This window comes from Cervus canadensis, chromosome 2, assembly GCF_019320065.1.
Source record: "Cervus canadensis isolate Bull #8, Minnesota chromosome 2, ASM1932006v1, whole genome shotgun sequence".
Taxonomy (NCBI): Eukaryota; Metazoa; Chordata; class Mammalia; order Artiodactyla; family Cervidae; genus Cervus; species Cervus canadensis.
In genome coordinates, this window is record NC_057387.1 from 90,191,092 (window position 1) to 90,209,387 (window position 18,296).

The 18,296-nt window shown below is 40.3% G+C and overlaps 2 non-coding genes and 1 pseudogene across 2 annotated transcripts; all 3 read right to left on the bottom strand.

Moving 5' to 3' along the window:
• Positions 1-879: 879 nt before the first annotated feature.
• LOC122437553 lies at positions 880-1,043 on the bottom strand. The gene has a single exon (XR_006268362.1). It is a non-coding gene; the product is annotated as a U1 spliceosomal RNA (small nuclear RNA).
• A 3,455-nt stretch (positions 1,044-4,498) lies between these two features.
• On the bottom strand, positions 4,499-8,070 carry LOC122429136 (annotated as a pseudogene).
• Positions 8,071-11,379: 3,309 nt separating this feature from the next.
• On the bottom strand, positions 11,380-11,486 carry LOC122437440. The gene has a single exon (XR_006268267.1). It is a non-coding gene; the product is annotated as a U6 spliceosomal RNA (small nuclear RNA).
• Positions 11,487-18,296: the final 6,810 nt, after the last annotated feature.

Sequence of the window (18,296 nt, forward strand, 5' to 3'; positions counted from 1 at the left end):
ACTTCCAGGACAATGCTGAATAGCAGTGGTAAGAGGGTACATCCTTTCTTTGTTCTGTATCGCAATGGAAAATCTTACCAATCTTGGAATCTCCCCACCCAGTAAATGCTACTGTAGGTTTTTTGTAGTATTCTTTATACTATCAAGAAAGTTCCCCTCTAGTTCTAGTTTGCTGAGAGTATTTATCATGTATGAGTGTTGGGTTTTTTTTTCTTTCGAGTGTTGGATTTTTATCAAATAGTTTTTCTATCTCTATTGATATGATCATGTGATTTTTCTTCTTTAGACTGTTAAGATTGTAATGTAATGGATTACATTAATTTATTTTTATTAATTGGGTCTTCCATCATTCTTTTTTTAAATTTAATTTTATTTTTGGTTGCATCAGGTCTTTGTTGCTGTACACGGGCTTTTTCTAGTTGCCATGAGCAGGGGCTACTCTTCATTGCAATACACCAGCTTCTCAATTGCGGTGGCTTCTCTTTTTGCAGAGCACAGGCTCTAGGCATGCAGGCTTCAGTAGTTGAGGCACTCAGGTTCAGTAGTTGTGACTCATGGGACCTAGAGCTTGGGGCTTCAGTAGGTTTGGTACATCAATAGTTGTGGTTTGTGGGTTCTAGAGCGTGGGCTCTGTAGTTGTGGCACACAGGCTTAATTGCCCTGCAGGCTGCAGAATTTTCCTGGACCAGGAATTGAATCTGTGCCTCCTTCATGGGCAGGCAGATTCTTATCCACTATACCACCAGGGAAGTCCACATTAATTGATTTTCAACTGTTGAATTAGCCTTGCATATGCGATAAATGTCACTTGGTATATAATTTTTCTTTGTACATTGTTATGTTCTATTTACTAGTATTTCTTTTTTTTTTTTAAAGATTCAGAGGAAAGCGCGAATGCAGTCCCCCACTACCACAAATTATGCAGTCGAGTTTCCCACATTTGGGGAAATCGCAGGGGTCAGCACATCCGGAGTGCAATGGATAAGCCTCGCCCTGGGAAAACCACCTTCGTGATCATGGTATCTCCCCTGCCAGGTAAGTATATTTACTAGTATTTCATTGAGGAGTTTTTCTAAATTCATGAGAGCTATTAGTCAGGTTTTTTTTTTTTTGATAATGTCTTTCTCTGGTCTCAGTAATGAGAGTGAGGCTGGCCTCATAGGATGAGTTAGCATCTACTCCTACTGCTCTTCTGAAAAAGACTGAGAGAACTGGCATAATTTCTTTCTTAAACGTTTATAAGAATTCAACAGTAAACCCATCTGAGCCTAGTGCTTTCTGTTTTGGAAGGTTATTAATTATTGATTAAATTTCTTTAATAGATATAGACCTATTCATATTGTCTATTTATTTTTGTCTGAGTTTTGGCAGATTGCTTTTTTCAAGGAATTGGTTCATTTCATCCAGGTTATTAAATATGTGGGCATAGAGTTATTCATATTATTCTTTAATTATCCTGTTAATGTCAGTGAGCTCTGTAGTGATGTCCCTTCTTTCATTTCTTATGTTACTAATTTGTGTCCTCTCTTTTCGTCTTTGTTAACCTGGCTTAGAGGTTTATTGATTTTATTGGTTTTTTTCAAAGAAACAGTTTTGGTTTCCCTGATTTTCTTTATTGACCTCCTGTTTTCAATTTCATTGATTTCTGCTCTTATTTTTATTATTTCTTTTCTTTATTAACTTTGGGTTTAATTTTCTCTTCTTTTTCTAGTTTCCTAATGTGGAAACTTAGGTGACTGATTTTAGATCTTTTTTCTTTCTTAATAGATGCATTCAATGCTGTAAATTTCCTTTGAAATAGTGCTTTTGCTGCATCCCACAAATTTTGATAAGTTTGGTTTTCATTTTCATTTAGTTAAGAATATTGTTTAATTTATCTTGAGATTATTTAGGAGTGTGTTGTTTAATCAAAAAGTTCTTAGGGATTTTCTGTTATTGGTTTCTAGTTTAATTCCACTGTGGTCTGAGAGCAAATATTGTATGATTTCTTTCAAAATTTGTTGAGGTGTTTTCTAGCCCAGAATGTGGTTTATCTTGGTGAATGTTTCACGTGAACTTGAATAGAATGTATATTCTGCTGGTTGTTGGATAAAGTAGTCTATAGATACACAGTATACCCGTTTGATTGATGGTGTTGTTGAGTTCAAATATGTGCTTACAAATTTTCTGCTAGATGCCTTCATTTCTGACAAAGTGCAGCCAAATATTAAAGAGATATTGCAAAAATATAGAAGGTTTTTCTTGGAAATATAGTTATTTTTCAATAAAATATGTTACTTATATTAACATGTAATGGAATTAAAATTGTGATTTAAAGGGATTAAATACATATTTTATATTTCTCAGTTTTATTTTCTAACATGACAGACATGCTAGACATAATTTATATAAACAAAAGCTCAATGAGGTCCTTAATAATTTTAAAAAGCATACAGTGGTCCTAAGATTAAAAGTTTGAAAACTGCTATTCTAAATCTTCCCCACTCAAGTGTGTTCCATGGATTGCACTACCTAACTCACTTGGGAGCTTCTTAAAAATGCCAACTCAAAAAAAAAAAAAAAGGAAAAAAAGAAATGCAAACTTTCAGGCCCCACACAAGACTGAATAAATAAGAATGTACATTTCCATGATCCATTGATGATTTAGATGCCCATTAAAGTTTGAGAAACGCTGGTCTAGGGGTGTTAAAAAAAATCTTCCTGACACTTGAGTTTTATAGAATGATTAGGAGAAGCTGGGGAGGACTGATGACCAAGAACTCAAGCAGAGAGGAGAACATGGATGAAATAATAGTAGAGAGAAATGTTATGACATGCTGGGAAACTGCAAACAGAATATATCTAGACTTTTGATAACATTCTTTTTCAGTTTTTAAAAATTGTGCTAAAATACACGCAACATAAAATTTACCACCTTAACCATTTTTTGTGTGTGTAGTTCAAAGGTTTTAAACACCACAATCCATTCCCATACCTTTTTTTATCCTGTAAAAATGAAACCCTATACCTACTAAACAATAATTCTCCAGTTATTACCATGAACAAGGGTTCCAATTTCTCCACATCCTTGCCAATGTTAGTTGTTGTCTGTTTTTCTGATAGAAGCCATCCTAATGAGTGTGAGGTCAAAACTCATTATAGTTTTTATTTACATTTTCCTAATGGTCAGTGATGCTGAGCATCTTTTCATGTGCTTCTTGGCTATTTGTATATCTTCTTAATAGAAATATCTATTTATGTACTTTGCCTATTTTTGAATCAGGTTGCTTTTTTATTGTTGAGCTTTAAAAGTTCTCTATATACTTTGTATATTAATGCCTTAAAGATAAATAATTTGCCAATACAGTCTCCTATTCTGTTGTTTTCCTTTTTACTCTGTTATAGTGCCTTTTGATGCATACAATTTTAAAATTTTCATGCAGTACGATTTGTCTAATTTTTCTTTTGTCACTTATGTCCTTAGTGTCATAGACAGAAAATCATTTCCAAGTTCAATGTCATGAAGCTTTTGTCCTATTTTCTCCTAAGAGTTTATTGTTTTTGATCTTACATTTAGGCCCTTGATCCATGAGGAATTTTTTTTTATATGATGTTAGCTGAAGGTCTAACTCCATTATTTTGCATATGTATGTCCATTTTCCCCAGAATCATTTGTTGAACAGCTTGTTCTTTCCCCATTGAATGGTCTAGAGACTTTTGTCAAAATTCACTTGACCATATATGTTATAGTTTATTTCCGGGCTCTATATTCTATTCCATTGATCTTTATGTCTGTATTTATGCCAGTACCGCACTATTTTGATTACTGTAACTTTGTAGTAAGTTTTGAAATCAAGAAGTGTGAGTCTTCCAGTTTTGTTCTTTTTCAAAATTGTTTTGACTTCATGGGGTCCCTTGAGATGCCATGTGAATTTTAGTATGCTTTTTCATATTTTTGCAAAAAAAATGTAGTTGCTATTTTGGTAGGGAGCACATTGAATCTGTAAATTGTTTTGGGCAATATTGTCATTTTTTTAACAATATTAAATTTTCCATTCTATAAATATGAGGTGTTTCCATTTATTTATGTCTCATTTAATTTCTTTCAGCAATGTTTTGTAGTTTTCATTGCACTTAACATCCTAAGTTAATTCCTAAGTATTTTATTCTTTTTGATGCTATTGTAAGAGGATTGTTTTTATAATTTCCTTTTCAAATTGCTCATTCTTAGTGTATAGAAATGCAACTGACTTTTGTGTTGCCTTTGTGTCCTGATTTTTTTGCTGAATTAATTAATTAGTGCTAACAGACTTTTTTGTGGAATCTTTAGGATTTTCTACATATAAGATTATACCATCTGCAAATAGAGATATTTTTATTTCATCCTTTCCAATCTGGATGTTTCCATTTCTTTTTCTTCCCTACTTGCTCTGGCTACAACTTCCAGTACTATGTTGAATAGAAGTGGTGAAAGTGGGTCTCCAAACTTACCTTGTTCCTGATCTTAGTGGAAAAATTTTCAGTCTCTTCCATGGCTGTGGCCTCCATCATGCCCTCAGTGGCCCCACATTCCTCCCATGGCCAGGGCCATCATGGCTATGGTGCTCATGAGGGGCTGGCCCTCAATGGTTGTGGCCTCAATAACCAGGAACATCATGAGGTCTGTCCCCCATGTCCAAAGCCTTCATGGGGCCAGTGTCTACCACCAGCATCCATTCCTCCACCAGGGCCTCTGTGGGGGCAATGTCCACTGCCTTCACCCCCATGCCACTGCCAGGGCCTTTGCGGAGATGATGCCCACCATCTCCAACCACACCCCCACCAGGGTCCCCTCCTCCATTTGAGATTCCTCCTTCAGAGCGACCTTTTCTGGCCCCTCAGAATGGAGAAAGAGAGGGTTCATTTCCTCCTTGGCCACCATGGCCTCTATGGTAGGGCCCAGGACCTGAGGCTGATCCCCCCACACCAGGTCACCCTGCATGGTGTCACATGGGCCATCCCAGAAGGGATCACCACCCCCGACCTGGAAGAGGGTGGGGGACACAGCGGACGTGGACCCTGTGGGCTACCAGGACACCCAGGTCCTCCATGGGGACCCGGCATAGGTTTCCCAGGTTCAGGGAGGAAGTGCGGCAATGCCTTGGTCCCCTCAGGGCCTTCCAGTAAGAAACCACTGGCTATTGCACCAGGCCTGAATCCAGGTGGCACCAGCATCTGCTTGATCTTGTCTGAATAGTCTGGTTGCTTTGGCCTTCCTGTGAGGGCCAACTGTTAGGTCTACTCGTGATGGAGGAGAGGCTCTCCTGCACATTGATGCCTCCTGCTCTAGGGTCCTGGGGACTCTTCCCGGCACCTGTGCTTCCAATAAAATTGGCCATAATAGGAGGCAGCTTCAAACTGCCTTCCCCATCAGGTGAACCACAGGCTTCTTAGGCTCCAGGGTCTCATCCATGGAACGGAACAATCCACATCTAGGGTGATGAGTTTGGGGGGAGGGGAATAGGCTCCTAAGGCTCAGGATCAGGCTCATGAGGACTTCCCTTGTTTGGGAAGAGCTCCTGAAAGATCCCCTTCTCCTCCTCAGCCTGGATGTACCTCCTGTTGCTTCCAGGGATAACGAGAGGCAAAAGCAGCACCAGCGGCCTGGTGCGCATCCAGGGCACCTTCTCCTCCGCGGTGCTGTGGCTCAGACGCCAGCCTATCTCAAACATGTGTTCGCTCTGATGGTATCTCTCACTTAGCTGACTTGCCAAAGTCCTTAATCTTATTCACATTTACTCATTCAATTTCATCCAGTTCAAAACAGAAATACTCTCTCAGTTTTGCCCTCCTCTGGCCTCATCACAGCTTTCCTCTTCCTGCCTTTCCGAGTCAGCTGACTAGGACCTCTGGTACTCTCAATTGGCTTTGCATTCAGAGTTCCTGGCTCCAAAGTGGTGGTATCCATGAGCTCTAGGACTTCAGCAGGGGAAACTGGGGGCTCTGGACATTCTGTGTCCATAACCTCAGAAGGAGGTGCAGACTGGCTCTGGGGAAGAAGTTTCAGCTGTGCTTGGTTCTGGGCTTATTTTCCCTTCAAATGGGCTTGACTTGGCAGCTGTGGGTGACAGCACCTTCTTCTTCTTGATTTGGATGCCTGGAACAGAAGATGAATTGAGCACATCCAGAAAGCCCAGGCTTTCCATTGGCTGTGGCAGGATGATCTTCACTTAGATCTCTTTGGTGGCACTGGGTGTTGTGTTGACACTTGAGGGGAACGGGTTTAAGGTTGTGCTTGTCAGAAACCACCACTGCACTGGTATTCTTCTTCACAGTCACCAAAGACGGGGTCTCCCGCTCTAGTCCAGTGGAACTCGGCGTGAGACTGGGCACTGGGGTTATAAGAGACTTAGACTTCTCCCTCTTCTTCCCTGGGGCCTCCTGAGCCTGAGTCTCAGCCTTTACTTCTATCACCGGTTGCTCAGGAGGGGTGGTTTAACTCTTTCTCTCTTCTTTCTGTTTCTTTTATCTTTCTCAGCAGGCTGGGTAGTGTACTGCTCTGGGAGCGGATGACGGTCATCTAGTCGCTGATAAGGACTGAGGCCAATTTCCAGAGCTCTTCATTCTCACTTGACTTGCTCAGTTGCTTCACCTGTTTGGCTGTGTTCCTCTGCTTGAGATGGTCTGCAGTGAGTGGAGATGCTGCAGGGTCAGTAGGATTTGCTCCAAGAGGGGAATGTTGGTTGTTTTTTAATTTTTCAGCGAATTGTTAAGAAACTTGTAACTACCAGCATCAATAAACTTGACCAAAATTTCTGGTGAATGAGTCTGTAGCAGAATGTTCAAATAAGTGCGGTGACTCACCATCTTTCATGCTTCCTTCATCAGACTGAATATCTTTGAAATCTCATCCATACTCTTGAGTTCCCTATCTCAGTTAAGGAAGCTATCCAGCAAACTTAAGTTTAAGGACTCTCTTTGAGGCCTATGGGACCCAAAGCCATGATCAAGGTTTTATCAGGCTCAGGTGGGGAGGAGGTTAAACTTTTGGAGGAAAAAAATAAACAAAACAACCAATCAGAACCCAAAGTTCAATTATTTTTTTGGGGGGGCGCCTCATTGGATCAAAAAGTCTCTTAAAAAAAATAAAGGCCAACTCAGCATGCATCCTCCCCTCCCCAACTCCATTTAGAGAGGGGGCTCATAGAAAAAAAGTTCTGAGTGGATTAAAAAAAGTAAGTGCTGAATGAGTGAATTTGGGTGGGTTTTAGAAGGAAGGGTGGTTAATTATTTTTGAAGTTACGTGGTAATGGTCCCTTAGCCACAGATTTCAAGTACCAGGCAGTGTGGGCTGGTAGGGTGGATGAGATAGGTGGGAAGGGGCAGAAGACACAAGTGGTTGGGCCGGTGGCTGCTGTTTTCCCTTCCCCCTTTCTCTCAGGATCTTTTCAAGGGTTCAGATGTTGCTGTGGCTTGTTTTTTTTTTTCCTCATGGCTGACTTGAGAAAATTTCAAACCCCTAAATAAATCCTAGAATTGAGCCTTCTATTTCTCTCTTCAATTCCATCAGAGAAAAAGAGAGGGAGAATAGGAGTGCCAGCCCTTTAAATCCCCTGGAATTTTGCGGTATGGGTAGAGGGGCTTGCAACAGAGTGGGAGGTACAGCGACCATTGCCTGCCTCTTTATCTGCACTTCTGTCATCAGAAGCAATTCTTCCACTGGAAGTTGCCAGCAAGTCTTCAATAGGTTCCAGAGTTGCAAATAGTCACATGAGGCAGATTCTGCTAGTGCAGTTGTTGCCAGGTAGGGAGATAGAATCCTGGTGCTTTCTACTTTGCTATCTTCCTAGAATTGTCTCTTGCTAACATTTTGCCCTCTGACATGTGAATTGTGGTGATTATAACCTTCAGGAAAAACCAGGAGCTAAAACTGCTAGTAGTCCTCTTTCAGAGTTTTATGCTAAAGGAAACTTTTAATAAAAAATAAATATGTATTTCACTGATAGGCAATCTCAGAAACAATGATCTAAATGTTTGAATTTGGTGTCAGTATTAAGTAATTGTGTATCTACTCCAAGAGGCATTTTCTAAAACGGTCACTCCCTACCACATTGTTCTCTGTTCCTTTGCCTTGCTTTAATTTGCTTTATAGCACCTGACATTTTACTATATATGCATTGTTGGTTGTATGTCTCTTTAACTAGAATTAAATCCACAGGATAAGGTCTTTGGCATATTCGTTACTGAATCCTTGTCATCTAAAATAGAGCCTGGCAAGTTATAAGAACTATGTAAAATTTGTTGGATATATGCATGAATGAAACATGAAATTTGGGGAGTCCAATACTATTCAGTAAAAAGCACAGAAAATAAAATGAAATGTATTCTTTCATTAAAAGAATGACAAAATGACATGCATGAGGACAGAGTTTGGAATTTAGGAACTTGGAGACAATGTCACCCAGGTTATATGGAGAAATGAAAACAGTCATTATGATAGGAGACAGGGTTGTCCGCAACGTTTTCTCTCCCTCTTTCTTTTTATTTCTGGTATTAGTGTTTCAAAACGATTTAGGCACTGAAAAAAAAATAAACTTAAAAAACCCCATCATTTTCCTGAGTCAGATGAAAGTATGGATAGAGCATTATGCTTGCCAAACTTATTTCTGACAAATGGGGCTCTATATTCCATATAGGAAGGAACAGTCTCTGGAGCTTTCAGAGAGAAAAATAAAGACAGAAGGAGGAAGATTTGCTTAGTGTTTGAACAGTAAATCACAGAATGTTATAATTAAAGGATGTGGGGAGAAGGGGACAGAAACTAACTTCCCTGGTCTGTGGCCAGAGGCTGTGTTCTGAATTTAACAACAGAACACCAATAACCAGGCGGGGCCAGAACATAGAGTCACACATTTTGTTCCTGTCACAAAGGTGCCTGAGGCAGGAAACAAATGGCAGCTGAAATTCAGACCCTGCTCTACTCTCCAAGCCACTGAAACCTAGTGTAGGGCTGTATCTACCCAGAGGATGTACTTTTTTCTAATTTTCACATAGGCATTGCAGGGGATGGGTACTGGAATAGGTCTTTGACTTAGCATGTTGGAGTCTGATGCCAAGTAAAATAACCTCTTCGTTGAACCATATCAATCTCTACTCCAGTAAGGATTAAGGTTGGGCTTAATATGTAGTCTTCAGATAATCATATGAAGAGGCATGAATAACATTTATGACACACAATCCATTACCCAGACTTGCACTCTTGCTGGAAAACAGAAGTTTAAATGCTACTGGATGTAAATATAGAACATTAAATAGTCTTATCTTCCTCTAATCCTATTGCTGCGATTTAATGAAGAAATGGGGTGGCAGGGTTGCAAATAGAAACAAAGAAAAGCTTTGGAGTCACAACTCTTAGAATCTATAGGAAAAACATTAGGTTGAAATGAAGTCTCCGATCCCCTTCTCCCTGTACCTTTCTGACTACCTCAGGAAAAAACACTAAAATAATTTCAGGTTTCTGCTACTCACATTATCCACCTCAATCATGTGAACCCCTCATGGTTTCCCAAACATTCCATGTTCTCTCACCCCACCTCTTCTCAGCCCATGCCTAGAAAGTCTTTCACTGTCTTGTCTTCTTAGGGAATTCTCTTTAGCTTTTAAAACTCAGTTCTAATAAAAAGGAATGCATTTGAGTCAGTTCTAATGAGGTGGGTGAACCTGGAACCTATTATACAGAGTGAAGTTAAGTCAGAAAGAGAAAGACAAACACTGTATATTAATGCATATATATGGAATTTAGAAAGATGATACCAACGATCCTACATGGAGGACCGGAAAGGAGACATAGATGTAAAGAACAACTTTTGGACTCAGTAGAAGGCAAGGGTGGGATGATCTGAGAGAATACCATTGAAACATATTCATTACCATATGTAAAACAGATGACTAGTGCAAGTTTAGTGCATAAAGCAGGGCACCCAAAGCCAGTGCTCTGGGATAACCCAGAGGGATAGGGTGGAAAGGGAGGTGGGAGGGGGGTTCAGGATGAGGGGGACACATGCATACCTGTGACTGATTCATGTTGATGTATGGCAACAACCATCGCTATATTGTAAAGTAATTATTCTCCAATTAAAATAAATTAATTAAAAAATAAAATGCTTGGGCAAAATAATGAAAAAGGAAATTCAGTTTAGGCACTCACTCATGTCTGACTCTTCGTAATCCCATGGACTACAGCAAGCCAGGCTTCACTGTCCATCACCAACTCCCGTAGCTTGCTCAAACTCATGTCCCTCAAGTCGGTGATGCCATCCAACTATCTCATCCTCTGTCATCCCCTTCTCCTGCCTCCAATCTTTCCCAGCATCAGGGTCTTTTAAAACGAGTCAGTTCTTTGCAATAGGTGACCAAATTATTGGAGCTTTAGCTTCAGCATCAGTCCTTCCAATGAATATTTAGGACTAATTTCCTTTAGGATGGACAGGTTGGACTCCCTGCAGTCCAAGGGACTCTCAAGAGTCTTCTCCAACACCACAGTTCAAAAGCATCAATTCTTCAGCACTCAGCCTTCTTTATAGTCCAACTCTCACATGCATACATGACTACTGGAAAAACCATAGCTTTGACTAGATGGACCTTTGTCGGTAAAGTAATGTCCTTGCTTTTTAATATGCTGTCTAGTTTGGTCATAGCTTTTCTTCCAAGGAGCAAGCATCTTTTAATTTCAAGGCTGCAATCACCATCTGCAGTGATTTTGGAGCCCCCAAAAATAAAGTCTGTCACTGTTTCCACTGTTTCCCCATCTATTTGCCATGAAGTGATGGGACCAGATGCCATGATCTTCATTTTCTGAATGTTGAGTTTTAAGCCAATTTTTTCACTCTCCTCTTTCACTTTCATCAAGAGGCTCTTTAGTTCTTCATCGCTTTCTGCCAAAAACGTGGTGTCATCTGCAATTCTGAGGTTATTGATATTTCTCCCAGAAATCCTGAGTCCAGCTTGTGCTTCATCCAGTCTGGCATTTCACATGATGTACTCTTCATGGAAGTTAAATAAGCAGAATGACAATACACAGCCTTGACATACTCCTTTCCTGATTTGGAACCAGTCTGTTGTTCCATGTTCAGTTCTAACTGTTACTTCTTGACCTGCATAGATTTCTCAGGAGGCAGGTAATGTGGTCTGGTATTCCCATCTCTTTCAGAATTTTCCACAGTTTGTTGCAATCCACACAGTCAAAGGTTTTAGCATAATCAGTGAAGCGGAAGTAGATGTTTTTCTGGAACTCTCTTGCTTTTTCAATGATCCAACGGATGTTGGCAATTTGATCTCTGGTTCCTCTGCCTTTTCTTTTTTTCATTTATTTTTATTAGTTGGAGGCTAATTACTTTACAATATTGAAGTGGGTTTTGTCATAAAAATATGGAACGCTTCACGAATTTGCGTGTCATCCTTGAGCAGGGGCCATGCTAATCTTCTCTATATCGTTCCATTTTTAGTATATGTGCTGCCGAAGCGAGCACTCCTCTGCCTTTTCTAAAACCAGTTTGAACATATGGAAGTTCACAGTTCATGTATTGTTGAAACCTGGCTTGGAGAATTGTGAGCATTACTTTACAAGCGTGTGAGATGAGTGCAATTTTGCCGTAGTTTGAACATTCTTTGGCATAGCCTTTCTTTGGGATTGGAATAAAAACTGACCTTTTCCAGTCCTGTGGCCACTGCTGAGTTTTCCAAATTTGCTGGCATATGGAGTTCAGCACTTTCACAGCATCACCTTTTGGGATTTTAAATAGCTCAACTGGAATTCCATCACCTCCACTAGCTTTGTTTGTAGTGATGCTTCCTAACGTCCACTTGACTTCACATTTCAGGATGTCTGGCTGTAGGTGAGTGATCACACCATCGTGATTATCTGGGTCATGAAGATCTTTTTTGTACAGTTCTTCTGTGTATTCTTGCCATCTCTTCTTATATCTTCTGCTTCTGTTCGGTCCGTACCAGTTCTGTCCTTTATTGAGCCCATTTTTGCATGAAATGTTCCTTGGTATCTCTGTTGTTTTCCTCTATTTCTTTGCATTGATCACTGAGGAAGGCTTTTTCATCTCTCCTTGCTATTCTTTGGAACTCTGCATTTTAATGGGTATATATTCTTGCCTTGAGAACCCCATGAACAGTATGAAAATGCATAAAGAGAGGACACTGAAAGATGAACTCCCCACGTCAGTTCAGTTCAGTTCAGTCGCTCAGTTGTGTCTGACTCTTTGTGACCCCATGAACTGCAGCACACCAGGCCTCCCTGTCCATGACCAACTGCCAGAATCTACCCAAACCCATGTCCATTGAGTCAGTGATACCATCCAACCATCTCATCCTCTGTTGTCCCCTTCTCCTCCTGCCCTCAATCTTTCCCAGCATCAGGGTCTTTTCAAAATGAGTCAGCTCTTCACATGAGGTGGCCAAAGTATTGGAGTTCCAGCTTTCGCATCAGTCCTTCCAATGAACACCCAGGGACTGATCTCCTTTAGAATGGACTGGTTGGATCTCCTTGCAGTCCAAGGGATTCTCAAGAGTCTTCTCCAACACCACAGTTCAAAAGCATCAATTCTTCGGCGCTCAGCTTTCTTTATAGTCCAACTCTCACATCCATACATGACTAATGGAAAAACGATAGTCTTGACTAGATGGACCTTTATTGACAAAGTAATGTCTCTGCTTCTTAATATGCTGTCTATGTTGGTCATAACTTTCCTTCCAAGGAGTAAGCGTCTTTTAATTTCATTGCTGCAGTCACCATCTGCAGTGGTTTGGGAGCCCAAAAAATAAAGTCAGCCACTGTTTCCACTGTTTCCACATCTGTTTGCCATGAAGTGATGGAACCAGATTCCGTGATCAGTAGGTGCCCAATAAGCTACTGGAGATCAGTGGAGAAATAATTCCAGAAAGAATGAAGAGAGGGAGCCAAAGCAAAAACAACACCCAGCTGTGGATATGATTGGTGATGGAAGTAAAGTCTGATGCTTTAAAGAACAATATTACGTAGGAACCTGCAATGTTAAGTCCATCAATCAAGGTAAACTGGAAGTGGTCAACCAGGAGATGGCAAGAGTGAACACTGACATTTTAGGAATCGATGAAGTAAAATGGGCTGGAATGGGTGAATTTAACTCAGATGACCATTATATCTGCTACTGTGGGCACGAATCCCTTAGAAGAAATGGAGTAGCCATCACAGTCAACAAAAGAGTCCAAAATGCAGTACTTGGATGCAATCTCAAAAACAACAGAATGATCTCTGTTCATTTCCAAGGCAAACCATTCAGTATCACAGTAATCCAAGTCTATGCCCCAACCAATATTGCTGAAGAAGCTGAAGTTGAATGGTTTCTATGAAGACCTACAAGACCTTTTAGAACTAACACCCCAAAAAGATGTCTTTTTCATTATAGGGGACTGTAATGCAAAAATAGGAAGTCAAGAGATACCTGGAGTAACAGGCAAATTTGGCTTTGGAGTACAGAATGAAGCAGGTCATAACTTTCCTTCCAAGGAGTATGCGTCTTTTAATTTCATGGCTGCAATCAACATCTGCAGTGATTTTGGATCCCCTAAAAATAAAGTCAGCCACTGTTTCCACTGTTTCCACATCTATTTGCCATGAAGTGATGGGACCGGATTCCATGATCGTAGGTGCCCAATATGCTGCTGGAGATCAGTGGAGAAATAATTTCAGAAAGAATGAAGAGAGGCTAACAGAGTTTTGCCAAGAGAACACACTGGTCAAAGCAAACACCCTCTTCCAACAACACAAGGGAAGACTCTACGCATCGACATCATCAGATGACCAATACTGAAATCAGATTGATTATATTCTTTGCAGCCAAAGATGGAGAAGCTATCTATACAGTAAGCAAAAACAAGACCGGGAGCTGACTGTGGCTCAGATCATGAACTCCTTATTGCCAAATTCAGTCTTAAATTGAAGAAAGTAGGGAAAACTACTAGATCATTCAGATATGACCTAAGTCAAATCCCTTATGATTATATAGTGAAAGTGACAAATAGATTCAGGGGATTAGATCTGATAGACAGAGTGCCTGAAGAACTATGGATGGAGGTTCGTGACATTGTACAGGAGGCAGAGATCAAGACCATAACCAATAAAAAGAAATGCAAAAGGGCAAAATGGTTGTCTGAGGAGGCTTTAGAAAAAAAGAAGACTTTAAAATAAAACAAAACAAAACTCAGCTCTAAAGTCACTTCTCTAGGAGGCCTGCTGATACTCCCTCTACCCCACTGTAGATATTTCCTCCCTGTTCGGTGTTCCCTCAGCATTTGGCATAACTCTCTAACAGCATCTGGCTTCCCTGGTGGCTGGGATGGGAAATAACCTGCAGGAGACCCAGATTCTTCCCTGGAGAAGAGAATGGCAACCCACTCCAGTATCCTTGCCTGGAGAATTCCATGAACAGAAGAGCTTGGCAGGCTACAGTCCATGAGGTCTCAAAGAGTCGGACAAATGACTGAGCAACTAAAAATTTCATTCTCTAATAGCATCTAGCATTATTTGTTAACATATCTACTGATCTCTTTAGACTATGGGCTGTTCTAGAATACAGTTTATACCTTTTCAATGTTTACATCCTGTCTCAGCATCTAATATGGTATCTAATAGACAGGGACATTTCAGAAATGCTTGCTGAATCATGAATGAATGAATGAATGAATGAGTGCTATGACTCATGCATGCATCCGCAGGCAGAAGATCTGGATTCAACTCTTTGTTTTGCTGTTAACTTTCTTTATGTGGCAGATTAAATATGACCACAAATTCTTTGATGCTCCCTCTATTGAGATGATGTTCATATCCTTTTGCTTTGTATCTGAGCAGACTCTGTAACTGCTTTCAGTCAGTTCAGTTCAGTTCAGTTCAGTCGCTCAGTCATGTCTGACTCTTTGAGACCTCATGGACTGCAGCATGCCAGGCCTCCGTGTCCATCACCAACTCCTGCAGTTTACTCAAACTCATGTCCATTGAGTCGGTGATGCCATCCAGCCATCTCATCCTCTGTCGTCCCCTTCTCCTCCTGCCCCCAATCCCTCCCTGCATCAGGGTCTTTTCCAACGAGTCAACTCTTAGCAAGAGGTGCCCAAAGTACTGGAGTTTCAGCTTCAGCATCAGTCCTTCCAATGAACACCCAGGACTGATCTCCTTTAGCATGGACTGGTTGGATCTCGTTGCAGTCCAAGGGACTCTCAAGAGTCTTCTCCAACACCACCGTTCAAAACCGTCAATTCTTCGGTGCTCAGTTTTCTTTATAGTCCAACTCTCACATCCATACATGACTAATGGAAAAACCATAGCCTTGACTAGACGGACCTTTGTTGGCAAAGTAATGTCTCTGCTTTTTAATATGCTGTCTAGGTTGGTCATAACTTTTCTTTCAAGGAGTAAGCGTCTTTTAATTTCATGGCTGCAGTCACCATCTGCAGTGGTTTGGGAGCCCAAAAAATAAAGTCAGCCACTGTTTCCACTGTTTCCCCATCTATTTGCCATGAAATGATGGGACCGGATGCCATGATCTTAGTTTTCTGAATGTTGAGCTTTAAGCCAACTTTTTCACTCTTTTCTTTCACTTTCATCAAGAGTCTTCGTCTTCGCTTTCTGCCATAAGGCTGGTGTCATCTGCATGTCTGAAGTTGTTGATATTTCTCCTGGCAATCTTGAGTCCAGCTTGTGCTTCCTCCAGCCCAGCATTTCTCATAATGTACTCTTCATGGAAGTTAAATAAGCAGGGTGACAATATACAGCCTTGCCATACTCCTTTCCTGATTTGGAACCAATCTATTGTTGCATGTCCAGTTCTAACTGTTGGTTCCTGATCTTCATACAGATTTCTCAAGAGGCAGGTCAGGTGGTCTGGTATTCCCATCTCTTTCAGAATTTTCCACAGGTTATTGTGATCCACACAGTCAAAGGCTTTGGCATAGTCAATAAAGTAAAAATAGATGTTTTTCTGGAACTCTCTTGCTTTTTCTATGATCCAGCGGATGTTGGCAATTTGATCTCTGGTTCCTCTGCCTTTTCTAAAACCAGCTTGAACACATGGAAGTTCATGGTTCATGTATTGTTGAAACCTGGCTTGGAGAATTTTGAGCATTACTTTACTAGTGTGTGAGATGAGTGCAATTTTGTGGTAGTTTGAGCATTCTTTGGCATTCCCTTTCTCTAGCTAATAAGTAAAATATGGCAGAAATTGACAGTTTCCAAGCCCAGGACTAAAAAACTAGAAACTTCCACTTCCTTTTTCTTGGAAAACTGACTCTTGAATTTCTTGGGTGTCATATAAGATGTTTGACAACCCTTCTGGACATGCTTCGTGAACAGGCTTTGAGACTACATGCAGAAGAGAAGGGCCTGAATGAGCCCAGCCTTCAAGAGAGGGACAAAGAGAAGGCTTTCAAGAGAAGGATAGTCTAGCCTTGATAATGTCTCAGTCATGTAAGTGAAGCTATCTTGGATCCTTCAGATCAGCTCAACTGCCAGCTGAATACCATCAGCTGACTCCAGTTTATTTCATATGGGGCTGAAGAACTGGTCATTCAAGCCTTACCTCAAATATTGACACACAAAATTGAGAAAGAAAATGATTTTTTTTAAAAGTTACTAAGCTTTGGGACAGTTTGTTAGGGAACAACTGGTAACCACAATAGAAGTTGATAACTGGTAATTGGGCACTTCTGTAACCCAAGCCCCAAATATGTGACATTAATTTTGAGACTGGGAAATGGGTAGGGACTTGAAGGACCTTGAGGAGTCTGTTAGTGAAAGCTAGAAAGATCTGAAGGAGGTGTTGGAGATCACTTTCAGAACAGTCAAGAAATTGTTATTGGAAGCCAGAGGAAGGTTTGACAAGAAGGTTACCTATGGTAACGTGGAAAATAGAAAGGTACCTAATGAACTGAGGATCTAGTTGGGGAGTTTCTAAACAGAAAGTCCAAAGTGTCAACTGGCTTCTTGTAGCTATTTATAATTAAATATGAGAAGAGAGAAGTAAACTAAAGAAGAACCCAGGATAGTATTTCCAAACAGCACAAGACTCTCAAAAGTAAAGAATGGCCTCATGGTAAAGATCAAACTAAGGTATTGCCGACAAAATGACATCATCAGGTAAAAACAAGTCAAAGATGCAACTGTAAGATCTTTTGTTAAGACTTCAGAAAGATATGTTTTAATTGAGGTAACATTGGTTTATAACAGCCATGTGTCCAATATTATATTTCAGCTTCTATATACACTACAGCATGCTTATCAAAAGTTTAGTTTCCATTTATCACCATACAGTTGATCCCTTTTACTCATTTCACCCTCCCCACCCCACTTCCTCTCTGGAAACCACTTCTTTGGTCTCTGTACATATATGTTTGTTTTTGTTTAATTTTATTTTTTTATACTCCACATATGAATGAAATCGTTAAGTATTTGTCTTTCTCTAACTTATTTCACTTGGCCTAATACCCTCAAGATTCACCCATGTTATGGCAAATGGCAGGTTTCGTCTTTTTATGGCTGAGTAGTATTTCTATGTGTGTGTTCATCTGTGTGTGTGCAAGTCTGTGTGTATGTATACACATACATACCACATCTTCTTTGCCCATTCATCAGTTGATGGGCACTTAGATTGTTTCCATATCTTAGCTCTTGTATATAATGCTATGGTGAACATAGGGGTATGTATATCTTTTCTAATTACTGTTATCACATTCTTTGGATATATACCCAGAAGTAGACTAGCTGGATCATATTATAGTTCTATTCTTATTTTTTTGAGGGAACTCAATACTGTTTTCCATATGGCAGCACCAATTTACATTCTCACCAACAGTGTAGGTCAGAAAGATTTAAGGCAGTGTCTCATAGATGCTTTCAAAGTTATTCTTAGTGGAAACAAATTTTTTCTGAGGATCTCAATGCTGTGCCTTATGGATACCCTGTGTTAAACAGTAGGGTTTCTAAGAGTCTTAAGGGTGTCATTCCACAGCAGGTTCACAGGGGGACCAAGGTCGAGAAATACTATCTGAAAGATTTGTGTGTGTGTGTTTTGGATAATGGAGTAGAGTATAATTCGATACACAGGAAATCCCCCAAATTTTAAAAGGATTACGTTAGCTTGGCCTGAAACTGACAGAGACAGTATGAAATGAAAAGAGGTCTTTGGACTCCCAGTCTACTATAGGCAGAGAGCAGGCTGAAAAAACTATTCAACTATAAAAATGGGCTATTTCTTGTGGAAAAAGAAGGGTGACTCAGAGGGCAGAACCAAAAGTCACAG